At 35.7% G+C, this 18,815-nt stretch overlaps 1 pseudogene; it reads left to right on the top strand.

The window, feature by feature from the left end:
- The window catches only part of LOC133750813 (solute carrier family 25 member 3-like), a 36,247-nt pseudogene extending 28,868 nt beyond the window's left edge, over positions 1 to 7,379 (top strand).
- The last annotated feature ends 11,436 nt before the right edge of the window (positions 7,380 to 18,815 follow it).

Genomic DNA, 18,815 nt, shown 5'->3' with positions numbered 1-18,815 from the left:
CTAGCCAGCCAACCTGCTCTTCAGATTTTATGCTTGCCAGTCCTCACAACAATATGTGTCTATTTCTTAAAATAACTACCCCCTCACTTTTCTTTTCTCTCCACATTTTATTAGTCTTGCTCCTATAGAATCCATATATATGGAGAAAATAATTTATGTCACTTATAAAATTCTGAACTGGAATGAAATTAGCTCTTTGAGGGAAAAAGTATAAACTGGATATTTTTTCCCTGTGGTTTTGGTTATTATTAATGGCTCAATGTTTTTTGAAATTGATGAAATCTATTGATTTTATTCAGAATTTTACAAGTTTGCAAATAATTATTTCTGTGTGTAGAGATGTATGTGTGTGTGTGTGTGTGTGTGGTGTTGTGTATCTAATGGCATAGTCAATATACTGAACAGTTACATCAACACAAGGATAATTTGTATTGTGATACTATTGCTGCACCCTTCTTTCTCCTCATTATCTTGTAATCACTGACATGTTCTCCATTTCCAAAATGAAATATCAAAATATTACATAAGTCTAACACTTGAAGATTGGCATTTTTCTCTAAGAAACAATATTTAGGGATCCATTTAAGTTGTTTCACGTATTCATAGTTTTACAATTCTTATTGATTGTGAGTATTACACAGTATATGGTACCATGTTTTAAGAATTCAAATGTTGAAAACATCTGGTCTCTTTTCAATGCATCTCTACTTAATAAACCTATGATGGACATTTTTGTATAGGTTTCATGTCCTGTGAAAAATTTTCAAGAGTAAAATTGTTTAGTGTTATAAAGAACTAACATGTCAGATCTCAGAGTTACTATATCCTTCCATATTTGCACCACCAATATAGGATCCAATTTATTTACACCCTTATAATATTTTGATATTGCTACCGTGTTTGTTTAGTATTTGTATATGTGTGTGATATTTTATTGCAACTTGAATTTACATTTCCAACATGGCTAATGTCAAAAATCTTTCCATGTTCTAAATTTTTACATGCTTGATTGAAATGCTTTCTTATATCTTTTCCTCATTTTAATTTTCTTTTCATTAAGTTTTGAGACTTGAGAGTTCTTTACATGTCTATGTTTATGTATGATTTAAAAATACGCTTTCCAATGTGTATATTTTCTTTTTGTTATCTCGGCATATTCTCTCATAGAGAAAATGTATTGCATATCAACTCTGTTCAATTTTGAATTTTATGAGCCATGATTATGTTCTTATATCTCAGAAGACCCTGCCTCAGCCTAGATTTAGGAGGTTTTCTTTTAAGTGCTTTATGTTGTTTACATTTATAGATTCTTGTTTTCTGTTGAGCCTCTGAGCCATTTAAAGTAAACTTTTCTATAAAATTTTATAAATATGGTGTTTAGACACTTTTTGGTTGGTAGATGCCAATTGATAGAATTTAAAATTGTACTGCATTTAAATTTTCAGCATACAGATCCTATGCTTACATTGTTTTGTAAAATTTACACCCAAGTATTATATATATATATATATATATATATATATATATATATATATGTGATAGCCCTGCATGCACTTTAGTCATCGTTCGCTTTTTTCTCTTACTTATTGAGTTTGAGTAAATTCTATTTATTTTATTTTTCTTCATTTTCTCTGATACCTTCTCCTGTGATTTCCCCTTTGCTATTGACCCTTTTCAGCATGATTTTCATTCTGCTATTTTATTTTTTTAGCTCCACAATTTTGTTATTCTTTTTATACTTTAGTTATTTGCTACAATGTTATGTGGCTGATGATGAAGTGAGGTTTACCTGGTGTTGTCTGGGGGACTCTATCTACATCCCATGGGGAAATAAACTTACCTGAGATGCACCATTGTTAGATTTTGGACCAGAAATGTCAAGTTTGGATTGTTCATTCTGTTTGGAGCAGAAACACAGAATGCATTACAGCTTTGTCCCTCCACACCCACCCCGTATGAGTTTTCAAACTAGATTGATTTCTGCTTTGTGCATTATAGAGTTATCCATTGGATGCCTTTTGCTTTATTTCTAGCATTTATATTTATTTAGAAAAAGCAAGAAACAAGTATAAGTTGTCATGCCAAGACTAGAAGTAATCAATACTTGTTCAAATTAAAATTTCTGTTTTAAGTGATGGTTGTTTTGGCACAGTGGGTTAAGCCTCCTCCTGGGATGCCTGTATCCTACATCACAGTGCTGGCTTGAGTCCTAACTACTCTGATTCTGATCCAGGTAATTGCTAATTTGCTTAAGGAGCAAGGGGTGGTGGCTCAACTACTTAAGTTCTCCACCCACAAGGGAGACCCAGATGGGTTAATATGACTCATATGTCTTTTAAATAAGTAAATGAATGGAAAATATTGAAAAGTATACTGGAAGTATTAAAAGAAGCCTTAAATAAGTACATATTTAGCAGAAACATGGATAGATGACTGAACTTTATGCAGGTGACCATTGTCCATAAATTGCTATAAATTAGAAGCAAGTTTTTAAAAAAATATGAAACCAATATCACATGTCTTTTCATGTAATCTATGTTGATTTTTTTAACTTTTGTTTAATGAATATAAATTTCCAAAGTACAGCTTATGGATTACAATGGATCCCCCCTCCCATAACTTCCCTCGCACCTGCAACCCTCCCCTTTCCCGCTCCCTCTCCCCTTCCATTCACATCGAGATTCATTTTCAATTCTCTTTATATACAGAAGATCAGTTTAGTATATATTAAGTAAAGATTTCAACAGTTTGCACCCACATAGCAACACAAAGTGAAACATACTGTTTGAGTACTAGTTATAGCATTAAATCACAATGTACAGCACTTTAAGGACAGAGATCCTACATGATATTTTTTAAAAATTGATTAATTTTCTATGCAATGTCCAATTTAACACCAAGGTTTTTTTTTTTTTTCATTTTCAATTATCTTTATATACAGAAGATCGATTCTGTATATACTAAGATTTCATCAGTTTGCACCCACGCAGAAACACAAAGTGTAAAAATACTGTTTCGGTACTAGTTATAGCATCAGTTCACATTGGACAACACATTAAGGACAGATCCCACATGAGACGTAAGTACACAGTGACTCCTGTTGTTGACTTAACAATCTGACACTCTTGTTTACGGCGTCGGTAATTTCCCTAGGCTCTAGTCATGAGTTGCTAAGGCTATGGAAGCCTTTAGCATTTGCTGACTTCGATCTTATTCTGACAGGGTCATAGTCAAAGTGGAAGTTCTCTCCTCCCTTCAGAGAAAGGTACCTCCTTCTTTGATGGCCCCGTTTTTTCCACTGGGATCTCACTCGCAGAGCTCTTTCATTTAAGTCTTCTTCTTCTTTTTTTTTTTTTTCCAGAGTGTCTTGGCTTTTCATGCCTACAATACTCTCATGGGCTCTTCAGCCAGATCTGAATGCCTTAAGTGCTGATTCTGAGGCCAGAGTGTTGTTTAGGACATCTGCTATTCTATGAGTCTGCTGTGTGTCCCACTTCCCATGTTGGATCATTCTGTCCCTTTTTTATTCTATCAGTTAGTATTCCCAGACACTAGTCTTGTTTGTGTGATCCCTTTGACTCTTAGACCTATCAGTGTGATCAATTGTGAACTATAGTTGATCACTTGGACTAGTGAGATGTCATTGGTACATGCCACCTTGATGGGATTGTATTGGAATCCCCTGGCACGTTTCTAACTCCACCATTTGGGGCAAGTGTGATTGAGCATGTCCCAAATTGTACATATCCTCCCTCTCTTTTTCCTACTCATATATTTAACAGGGATCACCTTTCAGTTAAAATTTAAACACCTAAGAATAATTGTGTGTTAATTACAGAGTTCAAACAATTGTACTAAAACAAAAAGAAATACTATAATGGATAAAGTATTGCATTGTACATCAACAGTAAGGACAAGAGCTGATCAAGTCACTGTTTCTCATAGTGTCCAATTCACTTCAACAGGTTTCCCCTTTGGTGCTCAGTTAGTTGTCGCCAATCAGGGAGAACATATGATATTTGTCCCTTTGGGACTGGCTTATTTCACTCAGCATAATGTTTTCCAGATTCCTCCATCTTGTTGCAAATGACTGGGTTTCATTGTTTTTGACTGTTGTATAGTATTCTATAGAGTACATATCCCATAATTTCTTTATCCAGTCCACTGTTGATGGGCATTTGGGTTGGTTCCAGGCCTGAGCTATTGTGAATTGAGCTGCAATAAACATTAAGGTGCAGACAGCTTTTTTGTTTGCCAATTTCATTTCTTTGGGTAAATTCCAAAGAGTGGGATGGCTGGGTTATATGGTAGGATTATATTCAGGTTTCTGAGGAATCTCCAGACTGACTTCCATAGTGGCTTAATCAGTTTGCATTCCCACCAACAGTGGGTTAGTGTCCCTTTTTCCCCACATCCTCTCCAGCAACTATTGTTGGTAAATTTCTGAATGTGAGCCAGATGAACACAGATGCAAAAATCCTCAATAAAATTCTAGCCAATAGAATGCAACAACACATCAGAAATATCATACACCCAGACCAAGTGGGATTTATCCCTGGTATGCAGGGATGGTTCAATGTTCGCAAAACAATCAATGTGATACACCACATTAACAGACTGCAGATGAAAAACCATATGATTCTCTCAATAGATGCAGAGGAAGCATTTGATAAAATACAACACCCTTTCATGATGAAAACTCTAAGCAAACTGGGTATGGAAGGCACATTCCTCAATACAATCAAAGCAATTTATGAAAAACCCATGACCAACATCCTATTGAATGGGGAAAAGTTGGAAGCATTTCCATTGAGATCTGGTACCACACAGGTATGCCCATTCTCACCACTGCTATTCAATATAGTTCTGGAAGTTTTAACCAGAGCTATTAGGCAAGAAAAAGAAATTAAAGGGATACAAATTGGGAAGGAAGAACTCAAACTATCCCTCTTTGCAGCTGACATGATTCTTTATTTAGGGGATCCAAAGAACTCTACTAGGAGACTATTGGAACTCATAGAAGAGTTTGGCAAAGTAGCAGGATATAAAATCAATGCACAAAAATCAACAGCCTTCGTATACACAGGCAATATCATGGCTGAGGAAGAACTTCTAAGATCAATCCCATTCACAATAGCCACAAAAACAATCAAATACCTTGGAATAAACGTAACCTAGGACATTAAAGATCTCTATGATGATACAAAACCGTGAAGAAAGAAATAGAAGAGGATACCAAAAAATGGAAAAATCTTCCATGCTCATGGATTGGAAGAATCAGTATCATCAAAATGTCCATTCTCCCAAAAGCAATTTATACATTCAATGCATTACCAATCAAGATACCGAAGACATTCTTCTCCTAACTGGAAAAAATGATGCTGAAATTCATATGGAGACACAGGAGACCTGGAATAGCTAAAGCAATCTTGTACAACAAAAGCAAAGCCAGAGGCATCACAATACCAGATTTCAGGACATACTACAGGGCAGTTGTTATCAAAACAGCATGGTACTAGTACGGAAACAGATGGATAGACCAATGGAACAGAATAGAAACACCAGAAATCAATCCAAACATCTACAGCCAACTTATATTTGATCAAGGATCCAAAACCAATCCCTGGCTCTGTGAGCCGCAGCCTTCCCCAGCGAGCGGTTGGGTGTTCGCCATCTTAGGGAGAAGATATTCTCCACCGTGGCGCACCTGGCACGGGCGAACCCCTTCAACGCACCCCACCTGCAGCTGGTGCACGATGGGCTCGTGGGCCCCTGCAGCAGCCCCACCGGGCCCCCGGGCCAGCCCCAGCGCTCCTGCAAGCTGGCGGCCGCATCTGTGGAAGAGTACAGTTGTGAATATGGCTCCATGAAGTTTTATGCACTGTGTGGCTTTGGTGGGGTCTTAAGTTGTGGGCTGACACACACTGCTGTCGTTCCCCTGGATTTAGTGAAATGCCGTATGCAGGTGGACCCTCAGAAGTACAAGGGCATATTTAATGGATTCTCAGTTACACATAAAGAGGACGGTGTTCGTGGTTTCGCTAAAGATGGGCTCCGACTTTCACTGGCTACTCTCTGCAAGGGCTCTGCAAGTTTGGCTTTTATGAAGTCTTCAAAGTCCTGTACAGCAACATGCTTGGAGAGGAGAATGCCTATCTGTGGCGCACATCACTATATTTGGCTGCCTCTGCTAGTGCTGAATTCTTTGCTGACATTGCCCTAGCTCCAATGGAAGCTACTAAGGTTCGAATTCAAACCCAGCCAGGCTATGCCAACACAATGAGGGATGCAGCTCCCAAAATGTATAAAGAAGAAGGTCTAAAAGCATTCTACAAGGGCGTTGCTCCTCTCTGGATGAGACAGATACCATACACCATGATGAAGTTTGCCTGCTTTGAACGTACTGTTGAAGCATTGTACAAGTTTGTGGTTCCTAAGCCCTGAAGTGAATGTTCAAAGCCAGAACATCTGCTTGTAACGTTTGTGGCAGGTTACATAGCTGGAGTCTTCTGTGCAATTGTTTCTCACCCTGCTGATTCTGTGGTATCTGTGTTAAATAAAGAGAAAGGTAGCAGTGTGTCTCAGGTTCTCCAGAGACTTGGATTTAAAGGTGTATGTGTGGGGCATGAGCGTGGCCAGGCCAGGGCAGGCCAGGCCCGGGTGCCCCCGCCCGAGCTGCGCGGAACGAAGCCGCATGGAGCCAAGTAAGATGGTGCCCAGAGGAAGTAAGATGGGTGGAATCAAAAGTTGTTTACCACTAAAACTAATTGGCTGCACAACATCAGGGGAGGTAACAAAACTAGTAACAAGTGTATAGACATAGGGCTAGTCCTATAGAAATCCCCCCATAAGGTGATTTTTTAAGTGATTGGTTGGCCCTTAGCCCTGCCCCAATGACTCTGCAGTTTTGTGTTATTAAAGGTACTATTATGCAAAAGGTAAATGAGTCCTTGCTAGACTTGGCTCCCCGCTGCGTCTGATTATCTCCAGGACCGGGAGGCTGGGGAACGGGCGAGCGGCACACTTACCTTTCCTCGGACCCAGTCCATCCTGTACGGGTGGACTAAGACCCTGCAGTATGGAAGGGACTCTGCCCGTATCATCATGATTGGCACTCTGACTGCACTACAGTGGTTCATCTATGACTCGGTAAAGGTCTACTTCAGACTCCCTCGCCCCCCTCCACCTGAGATGCCAGAGTCTCTTAGAAGAAGCTTGGGTTGACTCAGTAGATAGAATGAAGCAAATGTGGACTGAATCTGCTTGTTGATCAGTGTTGAAAAAAGTGCAAAAGGAACTTTTATATATTTGACAGTGTAGGATATTGTCTATTCCTGATAAAATTACTGTAGTATCCTTGCTTAAAGGCAAGAGTTTCAAACTTACTGTTGAAATAAACCTATCTGTTCATGAAAAAAAAAAATCCCTGGAGTAAGGACAGTCTATTCAATAAATGGTGCTGGGAAAATTGGATTTCCACATGCAGAAGCATGAAGTAAGACCCATACCTTTCACCTTACACAAAAATTCACTCAACATGGATTGAAGACTTAAATCTATGAGCAGACACCATCAAATTATTAGAGAGCATTGGAGAAACCCTGCAAGATATAGGTACTGGCAAAGACTTCTTAGAAAAGGCCCCAGAAACACAGGCAGTCAAAGCCAAAATTAACATTTGGGATTGCATCAAATTTAGAAGTTTCTGTTCTTCAAAAGTAACAGTCAGGAAAGTGAAGAGGCAACCGACAGAATGGGAAAAAATATTTGCAAACTATGCAACAGATAAAGGGTTGATAACCAGAATCTACAAAGAAATCAAGAAACTCCACAACATAAAAACATACAACCCACTTAAGAGATGGGCCAAGGACCTCAATAGACATTTTTCCAAAGAGGAAATCCAAATGGCCAACACATGAAAAAATGTTCAAGATCTATGTTGATTTTAACATTAATAAATAAACACAAAGAATCAAAGATTCTCACATGGAACTTGGGGAACAAAGAAATAAATGAGGAATTAGAGGATGAGTAAAGAGAAGAAAATATAGAGATAAAACACAATTTTTGAGGAATAATATGTAGGATAGGACACAAGTACTAGAAATTAAGACTTAAAAAGATGTGATAGTTTAAAAAAATTGGAACTGGCATAAAGTACATTACTACCCAAATGTTTTAAAATGACAAGGATGATAGCACTATGCATGAAGGAAATAGACTGCTAAGGGTGCCAAGGAAAATGAAATATTTATTAAATATCACTTATTGTTATAGATTACATGTTTAGTTTTTGGAAAGTGCTATTTTTTGAATATTTCCATGAAAACTCACGCTGAAACAATACAAAGTGTAGGGTATTAAGGATACATACTTAATCCAACTTGGTATCTGGAAGTAGGAACTTTGGGAGGCAGTTATATCAAATGAAATCATGAGGGTGAGACTCTAGTCCAGACACAACATAGCTTTCCAGAACAGAAGTAGAGGGATGGGCACTGTGGTGTAGCAGCTACAGTTGCCTCCTGCAGTGCCAGCATCCTATACGGGTGCCATTTCAAGTCTCAACAGCTCAACTTCCAATCTAACTCTCTGCTATGGTTTGGGAAGGCAGTAGAAGATGGCACAAGTTTTTGGAACCCTGAATCTACATGGAAAAGCCAGAGGAAACTCCTGGTTCCTGGCTTTGGATGGATCTCAGCTCAGCAATTGAGATCAATTGGGGAGTGAACCACTGGATGGAAGACCTCTCTCTCCCTCTGCTTCTCCCTCCCTGTAGCTCTGCCTTTCAAATAAAATAAAATAAATCTTTAAAAAAGAATGGAGTAGAAACGTGACTTGAAAATTCTTTCTCATCATGTGCTGCCATAGGCCACTTTGTATCTTTGCATAGAGTCCTCACTAGCAGAAAAATCTCCCCAGATATAGCTGCCCAATCTTGAACTTCCCAGATTTCAGACACAAGAACTAAATAAATATTACTTATAAATTACTCAGTTACTGGAATTCAGATACCACAACAGAAAATGGAAAAAATCAGAACATTGATACCAAGTAGTAGGACTGTTGCTAATAATGAATATTCAAAAATGTAGAATTCATTTAGAGAGCTGGTAATTAGCAGAAGTTGTAAATCTTTGGAGACTAGGTCTAGAAAATCTTACATTTTTATTTAACAGAGCCTTAATGGAACTTCTGGCAAGGGTTTAGAAGGCAAAAAGACTAGGGGACATTTGCAATTTCTGAGGGATTGGCAAGTGGTAGGAACCAGAATTGTGATGGAAATGTGGACAGCAAAGATCAGACTGATGAGGTCTCAGATGGAAGTGAGGAATAATTTATTGGAAAATGTCATGAATACCATATTTTTTACATTGGCTCAGAGAACATGGATGTATTGTGTCTATGCCTTAGGGCTTTGTGGAAGGTAGAAGTTAAGAACAATTGAATAGAATTTCTTGCTGTAGAAATTTGTTAGCATCAAGTTATCCAGACAGGTACAACATTGCTTTGAATTGTATGCAGCAGGATTCTGGAGCAAATGGAAACACAATAAAAATTTGGAAAGTTCACCGCGTGGCCTCATAAAGCATATTTAAAAATATGCTCAGCTGAAAATGCTGAGTGTATCCAAGCAACCAGTTATTAAAGAGATTAACATTAATAGGAAGGTGCAAGCACTAATCTTCAAGACAACTCGTTAAAGGTTCCAAAGGCATTTCATAGAACTTTCAGGTTGTCTGTCCTACCATGGGCCCAAAATGTTGGGACTTTGAGTGAAGATCAAGTGTTACCTCAGGGCTTTGCTCCTCACGTCAGATACAGAACATGGCAGCTCCAGTAGTAGCTCAATTAAACCCAGATATAGATTACCCTGTCCCTTGAGAGATTACAAATAATAAGCTTTGGTGGTTTCCACACCCATATCAAGTTAAGTCTAAAGGAATGCATGGCTCCCTGCACTCCAGTTTCAAAGACTGTAGTGAATTGCCTGGGAGCCTAAACAGAACTATACCGCAGACTCAGAGCCATCACTAAGGCAACAATGACTGTTGGAGCCATAAGAGTGGTACCTGTCTTGACACTACAGAAATCTTGATAAATTGGAGCACAAAACACCTGCCTGGGATAGCCACAGGCACTTGACTCCAAACATGGTAGCAGTAACACAGACTGAGCCCAGAAAAACTAATGGTTAAGGTCAGGATTTGCCCTGTGCCCTAGAGTACACAGCAATGCCAAACCTAGAATTTTAAGATTTAATGTCTGTCCTACTAGATGTAAGACTTGTTTGGGGTCAGTTAACCCTCTCCACTTACCTATTCCTTTCTTTTGAAATAAAGTCAATTGTACCTGTCCCACCATTGAAATATATGATTTATTTTTATTTTATGGCTTACAAACAGAAAGAGTTTGTCTTTATGGCCAGATTCAATTTTGGACTTTTTAGTTGATTCAGGAATTATTTAAGACTTTGCAGATATAAGGAGAAAATATATTCATTTTGTTTATGAGAAGGGCAGATATTTTAATTTTTAAAATTTATGTAAAGCAAGCAACTTTCATGTATTTCATATATACAGTTTTAAGAGTATAATGATACTTTCTGCCCTACTCTCCCTCAATTTCTCTCTCCCTCCTTCTTTCTTTTTTATTTTCTTTTAAATTTTAATGACACACTGCCAATTTATTTTATAAACACAAACTTATTCTTCCGCAATCGAATTCAACAAGTAGGACAAAAAAAGTAAAACTGTTCATGAGGAGTATAGAAAAGGGCTATATACGATAGTCAAATCTCAAAGTGCCAATTTCATTTATATATATCACAATTTTACATACCACTTTAAGAGACATGGGTGGAACACTATGGTTTTAATGTCCCTACCATGCTGATATTTAATTATCATTGTGAGGTATAAAGAGTAGAAACTCAATCAAACTATAGTCTTTGAGGGTGGAACCTGTGTTTAAAGTAAGAATAGGGCTTGAGGAAGAGATTCTAAACCATTGGAATTATATTAGCAGAGGAAGAGAGATTTGAACTAGAACATTCTCTCCATGTGATTGTGCTGCTTTGGTACTATGCAGAGAGTCTTCACGCACAATAAGGATCAGATGTGGCTTCACAATCTTGAATTCACCAACCTTCAGAACCATTATCCAAAAAAAATCCTATCATTATTCATAAATTACTCAGTCTGAAACACATACATCCAACAAATGTTTCCATCTGGCATTCTACATACGTACATATATATTTATACATATTTAATTATATATTTCATATATCTAGATATATGAAGTCTTTGAGGGAGAGATTTGGAAGGTGAGAGGGAGAAAGGAATGAACTATCAATACATTCTTAGAATTGTATCTACAAAGCACAATAAATTTGTTAAACACTAATCAAAAATTAGAAGAATTTAAACAAAACAAAATGAACAAAAAAGAGCCTTAATATCCCTCAAAGATGTATCATGTAAAATCATTCTTTTTACTTATGTACTCCAGCTTGGCCTAATTTATTTTTAAAGGTTTTATTTATTTGACAGGTAGAGTTACAGACAGTGAGAGAGAGAGAGAGAGAGAGAGAGAGAGAGAGAGAAAGGTCTTCCTTCCGTTGGTTCACTCCCCAAATGGCCACAACGGCCAGAGATATGCCGATCTGAAGCCAGGAGCCAGGTGCTTCTTCCTGGTCTCCCATGCAGATGCAGGGACTTAAGGACTTGGGCCATCTTCTACTGTTTTCCCAGGCAATAGCAGAGAGCTGGATTGGAAGAGGAGCAGCCAGGACTAGAACCGACGCCCATATGGGATGCTGGCGCTGGAGGCGGAGGATCATTCTAGTGCACCACAGCGCCAGCCCTGCCCTTATTTTGAAAAAAAAAATTAAAAAGAAAAAATATATAAATATATTTCATAAATATGTATATATATATATGTAAAGAAAAACAAGACCGATTTCAATAGGCATATTTCAAAAAATAATGGTTCCTAAATGGACAATGGCTATTGGAATATGCACACAACAAGAAAATACAAACTAAACAACATGAGTTATATTTCATATTCAAGTCACAATTGTAATTTGTTTTATGGTTTGAATAATATCTGTTAATATAAGGGCAAGATATCTGTCTTTTAGTGCTACATATCATCTTTTTAAAAAATTCTTTTATATATATAGCAGATTCTAGTATTTTTTAATGTCTGAATATTATTTATGGTGTTCAATAAGTTATGGAATTTGTTGAACAAATATTTTAAAGCAAATTTACTCTAATTCTTATTTGATGTGAATGACAAATTAATAGCCCTCCATTAACTTCCCATAAGATTATACCAAGCAAAACATGAGAAATTTTCAAATGGTGTTTATTTACAATATGTTTGTAGTCATTAATACTTAAAAAGTAATTTCCATAAAAAAAATTTATCATGATTTTCTTTCCTCCATTAAGCTGCATTAAATTGCATATCATAAATAAATTCAATTTAATCAATACTTATTGTATGATTTATAGTTTCTAATTGCTAGGATACAGAATATATAGAATCACACATATGCACACACAAGTCATCAGAGTGACAGATATTTGTAATAATCATATAAAACTAAAATATTAAGTTATCTTGTTAATCACTATATTTATAGAAAAATCTTGTTAATTAACATGTGGCTTATAAAAGTTAAATAAATTCTCTTAATACTCATGAAATATTGAATTCTTTTGCCTACGTTTTACAATTTAAACAATCCATAAAACTAAAATAATAGTTTTTGGAAAGGAATCAAAGCTTTAAAAATTTACATAGAATGTTGCATAAATATTGTTCCTAACTGATATTAGATGTTGCTGTGGATTCGTTCTGAGAGGAGGAGTGCGGTGGGGGCGAGGTACAGAGTCATGACACAGACACGGGGAGTCGGGTAAAAGCGGGCTAGAGGCAAGCAGCTCGCAGACTCCTTTAGTGGAGTCTATATAAGCTGCTGTACCAACCCCAGTTGAGGCAGCCAATCTTGTCAAGGGGCGGTTTATGCCATAACCAATCACTGCCTGTTGCCAGGCAGGCTCCTTTGCTAGGCGGATTCCGAAGCCATTCCTGAATAACTGACGTTGGCTTGCCAGTGGCCGTCATGGCATGGCCTTCTCATTCCACCACAATTAGGTTCTGCTTTTTTTAATCCAAATAATTTTTCATTAATTTGAATCCCATTTTTTTTAATCTTCTTTTTTTTTTAAACTCAGAGGGAATGCATTTATATCTCTTTGTAAATATAATAGTGAAATGTGATTGAATACATAAAATTCTAAAACTAGCACTGTTGATGTTTAAGTATTTACTAATTGATGAAAAAAAATTCAAAATAGTATATGAATTGTTATATTTGATCTTTGCTTTACTTTATAAGACAAATAGTTTTAGTCTTGTATATAATTTATGAATAATATGTGGATGAAAATTACCAAAATGTTAGTGATTATTTTCAAAAACAATGCACTTGAAATTCTATAACATATTGTATAGGCACAAAAAGTTTGAAAGTCTAGGAACAGATGGAAAGTATATAGGATAATTTAAAAATGAAGTAGAAGGCATTGAAACTTGGCGGAAAATATTTTTATGAAGTTGATATAACTGCCTTTGTACTTAGAATATATTTAGACTCATGTGCCACAATGTACTAAAATGTCCCTTAAATCTAGTCCTGCAAAATAAATGTGAAAGATTAAATTGACGCAAATGGATAAATTGGTGGAAGACATTGTTTATGATCTCACAGAAGTATAAAATCTTCTTGATTAGAAACATGGATACCATAAAAAAAATAACATTTAAGAATCCTGAATTCTGAAAGTGTTAGGCAGGGTAATCGAGCTCCTGTTAACAGGATAAGCCAATATTCGATGTCTTGAAACAACAAAATTTATGCTTCCACATATTGACTAGTAGTTGGCTCTCCCTGAGGCAGTGATTAAAGTTAAAGGGCTGGTTCCTTTCATGTTTTTCTTTCTCTTTTTTCATATCACTGAGCTCATCTGATTAAAGCCAGTGTAGGAAGATTATAAATGACTGTATGAGTGATCTGTATATAAATAAATGTTTAAAATGATAAAATCACCATAATAAAATGTTAACAGAACATAAGTAATATATAATAGACAAAAATATGTGCATAGTATCAGTAAAAGGCATAAATATACATATATATTTATTTATTTAAAAAAATTAAGAGCTTGATTTGACTTTAATGTGGTATCTCCATTAATGGTATAAAGATGGTTGATAATCTTTGTGAAGTCTGGTAGCATTTATTAAAAATTTAAAATGATAAGCACTTTAACTGAGGAATTCTGGGAATGAAACAGATCACTACAAATAAGCCTTCATTGTTCTATAATATTTTTAAAGCAGGGTTTCCATCAAGGAGAAAAATAAAATTAAAAAAGAGCTGATTTTCAACAAAGGACTTAGTTCACTGATTATTGTTCTGGAAAATAGTAACATTTAGGCTGAAGAGTCTGCTTGCAAAAGTAATACATTTGGCTGAGTCTATGATTATAAAAAGAAATACAGACAATTAATTGGGGATACATTTAAATAAATAAGCAAATGTTATTTTAATTAGCAGTAGTTTTTTGAAAAGGTAAAAATACAACTTCCTCAACTGTTTAAATCCCTCAAGTAGATTTTGTTTTATAAAACATTCTGAATAATTTATGATACATATCAAAAGTATTAATATTTTATTATTTCAATAGATATTAATGTTAAACATTTATTACAATAAATGTACAAAAAAATAGAAAGTATCACTAATATATGAATAACCTGGAATTTTAACTCATAAATTTTACTTTTGAGCTTTTTAAATTTATCCAACGATTTTGAGGCACAAGTATACTTTATCAAATAAGAACTCTACCTTGGCATCTACACTGATGATTAGCGGGTTAAGCAATTTTGTCCTCGGACTAGTAATTGCGTTCTTAGGTAGTCAACATGTGTTCAGGATGGATCATTCATCTAATATTAAAGTATACATTTTGTCTCATAAGATTTTAAAGTTTAGTGAATCACGCTGTCTTATTGATTCATTTAAGCTTAATGATAGAGAGAAACATCAAAGAGAACTTTCAACTCTTATGCCTGGAATCTGTACAAAACTCTGCTACACGGTTGATTCTAAAATAAGAATCAACTTCTGGAGATTCCAAGATGGCAGAATAGGGAAATGACATACTACTTTAGGCTAGGGGAAAATCACAGCAAAAAGTGGAGGAACTGCATTGGGTGGGTGGTGGTGGGGAATCTGCAGTGGAAATTCTACAGTAGTGGATCATTGTGGAAGGTACTTGGCCTAGAGAAATTATTTGAAAACTATGAAAATGATAAAGGATTAATAACTAGAATATATAAAGAGTTCAAGAAACTCAACAACAACAAAACAAACAACCCAGTTAAGAAATGGATAACTGATGGGTATTTTTCAAAAGATGAAATCCAAATTGCCAACAGACACATGAAAAAATGCTCAGGATCATTCACCATCAGGGAAATGCAAATCAAAACCACAATGATGTTTCACCTCAACCCTGCTAGAATGGTTTTCATGCAGACATCAACAAATGACAAATGCTGGTGTGGATGTGGAGAAAAAGGTACCCTAATCCACTGTTGGTGAGACTGTAAACTGGTAAAGCCACTATGGAAGACAGTATGGAGATACCTCAGAAATCTGAATATAGACGTACCATATAACCCAGCCATCCCACTCCTGGGAATTTACTCATGGGAAATGAAATCAACATATGAAAAAGTGATTTGTACCCTCATGATTATTGCATCACTATGTTCCTAAAGTTGTATTTATGAAATTCATAAAGTTTGTATACCTTAAATAAAAGGTTTCTGGAAAAAAATATTGTGCTTCACATGAAACAGATAATTATAATATAGTACAGGGAAAAATTTAAAATTACTTTGAAAGTATTTGTTATGATGTGATATGCACTCAGACTACAAAATTTTGGGAAAAAAACAATAAAGTTTATTTTGATGTAAAATTTTTAAAATCCATTGTAGCTTTTTCATATTAACCATTTCCATGAACTTTTAAAAGACTTCATACACAGGAGCACCTTAGTGTTAAAATTTGACTTTTGCTTGTAATTCTAACTGTAATTAAATTCAAATCATATACAAAGAATAATAAAGTACTTACATAAATAATGCTAAACTTTCTTTTTTATTTATTACAGTTGTAATATTTTCTAGTACCAATTTGTTCTATAGAAGGAAGTTTTTGTTCTTTTCATTTAGCTTCACTGTGAGATTGTGATTTTTATAATGTATATTTTTCAGCTAAGTTTATAAGTAAATGAAAATATTTTGTGGGCTCTTTTCTTAGAGAAGAAAAATTCCTACTTTGTTCACAATTCAACTTAATCTGTCTTGTGGGCTATAATAAACTGGCACATGGATGTCAAAAGTGATAATATCTGAGCCTCTCAGCAATCTGAGTGACCACTAATAAGACTGAGAGTGAGCAGCTGCAGCCTGTGATCTAGAAATTATTGCATTATGCTTTGTTTATGTTATCTTAAATATCAGTTAGTTTGCTTGTACATAAACATCATAAACCATATTTTTCATGTTTATTTTATCCATATCAGAAGAATCCTTTATGCTTCGCACAGAAATCATAGTCATACTACTCGGACAATAACTTTTACCCTGTTTCCACACTTACTGATTTCTACAAACCACCATACATTTACAACACTGTGAACCATCAAAGAACTGGGTAAGTCAAATTCCATTATCATAAGGATCATGAGCCTCAAATGTGTCAGTTATAATGATATATGCAAATGACCTAGATTTGCTATATATCTTAGATGTCCTGAGACAAAAATAATACATTTTGATAAGTTCAGTAGGTCATCATGTTGAAATCCCAGGAAATTAACATTGTCTGCTCCAGAAAATGATTAGGTTAATCTCAGAGTCTATGATGTGATTACATTGCACATAATCTAACAAGGTTATGCTGTGGATAATAATTTGCTACTATTGCATTTCCAATTGCTTTCATGAATTTGTAAAGTAGAGTCCGGGAAAGCAGAAGAAGATGACCCTAGTACTTGGGCCCCTGCACATGCATGAGCGGCCCAGAAGAAACTCCTGGTTCCTGGCTTCAGATCAGCTCAGCTCCTGCCATTGCAGCTGTTTGGGAGTGAACCAGTGGATAGAAGACCTCTCCTCTTTCTCTCTCACTATCTCACTCTCTGCCTCTGCCTTTCTGTAACTCTACATTTCAATAATAAATAAATCTTTAAAAATAATATCATAAAATTACTTAAAAATAATGGCAAATGAATTTTCCCTGATAGGAATGCAAAATCAATAATCAGAATAAAATAAAGACATATGAATTAAATGTATATAATTAAGCAATTACTTAAATGAATTAACATAATAAGGAATATCTTCAGGAGCTGAAGGAGGAGAATATGAGTCAACAGATGAAGATGATGGTGATGTTAATATAAATAATAAATACTCTAGAAAATCTTAATAGTTATTTAAATTTTTAAACTGATTATTGTATTTTACAAAACCTATGTTTTGTATTTTAAAAAACCTATGAGATAAGTACCTTTGAAATCCACTCTTTTTTTTTTTTTGGTAATGAAAGAAATGGACATAGTTTTAAAAATGATCAAAACCAAAATAATTATATAAGTAGTAGTTAAGAAAAATTTGCACATTTATATTCTCCAGATCTGTGAGAAAAGTGACACTGATGTGTAATGGGGCATGGAAGATCATTAATAAACTGTTGCTAGATCATTCATACAGGTAAAAGAAGAAACCTGGCCCAGGTTCTTGCACTGTAAGTTAACACCAATCGCAAAATATAGACATAAGACAATAAAGTCATTCAAAGAAAAGACAGAACATCTTCAAACATTGGATTCCATTCTCTTAAAATGACCATAAAAATTTGATTATAAGAGAAATGTATGTAAATTGAACCATAGTAAAATTCTTAACACGTTTATCATTGTGACAAATAAGAAAATTTAAGGCAATTCACAGGGTAGAACATATTTACAAAACACACCTGAATAGAAAACTCGTGTCAGAATGCGAAAATCTTTCAAGTCATTAAGTGATAATCTAATAGAAAGTTGATAAATAGAATGCATGTCTCACAATAAGAATATATGAATTAGCAATCAAATAAATCACAGTATTCAGTTTTCTGCAAAATTCAATATAGAAATATAAAATTAAAGACTGATTTGATTTGAAAGTCAGGGGTACAGAGATAGGGGGAGACAGAGAAATGGCTCCTGCATCAGCTCCCTTCAATAATGCCCCAAAGTTGGCCCAAGTATTTTTTCATCTGCCACCCAACTGGGAAACTTTGTGAGGGTTTCAGGCTCTTGGCTGTGGACTGGTAGAAGTCCAGTCTTAATGCAATCTGGGGAATGAACAGGTAGATGAAAGCCCTATTTTTTTTCCTTCCTTCCTTCCTTCCTTCCTTCCCTCCTTCCCTCCTTCCTTCCTTCCTCTCTCTTCTCTCTTTCTCTCTTCCTTTTTCCCTCTCCCCTCCCTCCACCACCATTACTCTGCCTTTCAAATACAAAAATCGTTTTAAAAATTGCTTAAACAGGGCCGGCGCCGTGGCTCAACAGGCTAATCCTCTGCCTTGCGGCGCCAGCACACCGGGTTCTAGTCCTGGTTGGGGTTCCGGATTCTATCCCGGTTGCCCCTCTTCCAGGCCAGCTCTCTGC

Source organism: Lepus europaeus, chromosome 2 (genome assembly GCF_033115175.1).
Source record: "Lepus europaeus isolate LE1 chromosome 2, mLepTim1.pri, whole genome shotgun sequence".
In the NCBI taxonomy this organism is placed as follows: domain Eukaryota; kingdom Metazoa; phylum Chordata; class Mammalia; order Lagomorpha; family Leporidae; genus Lepus; species Lepus europaeus.
Note: the sequence above shows the minus strand (reverse complement) of the source record. Positions and strands in the feature narration are given on the sequence as shown.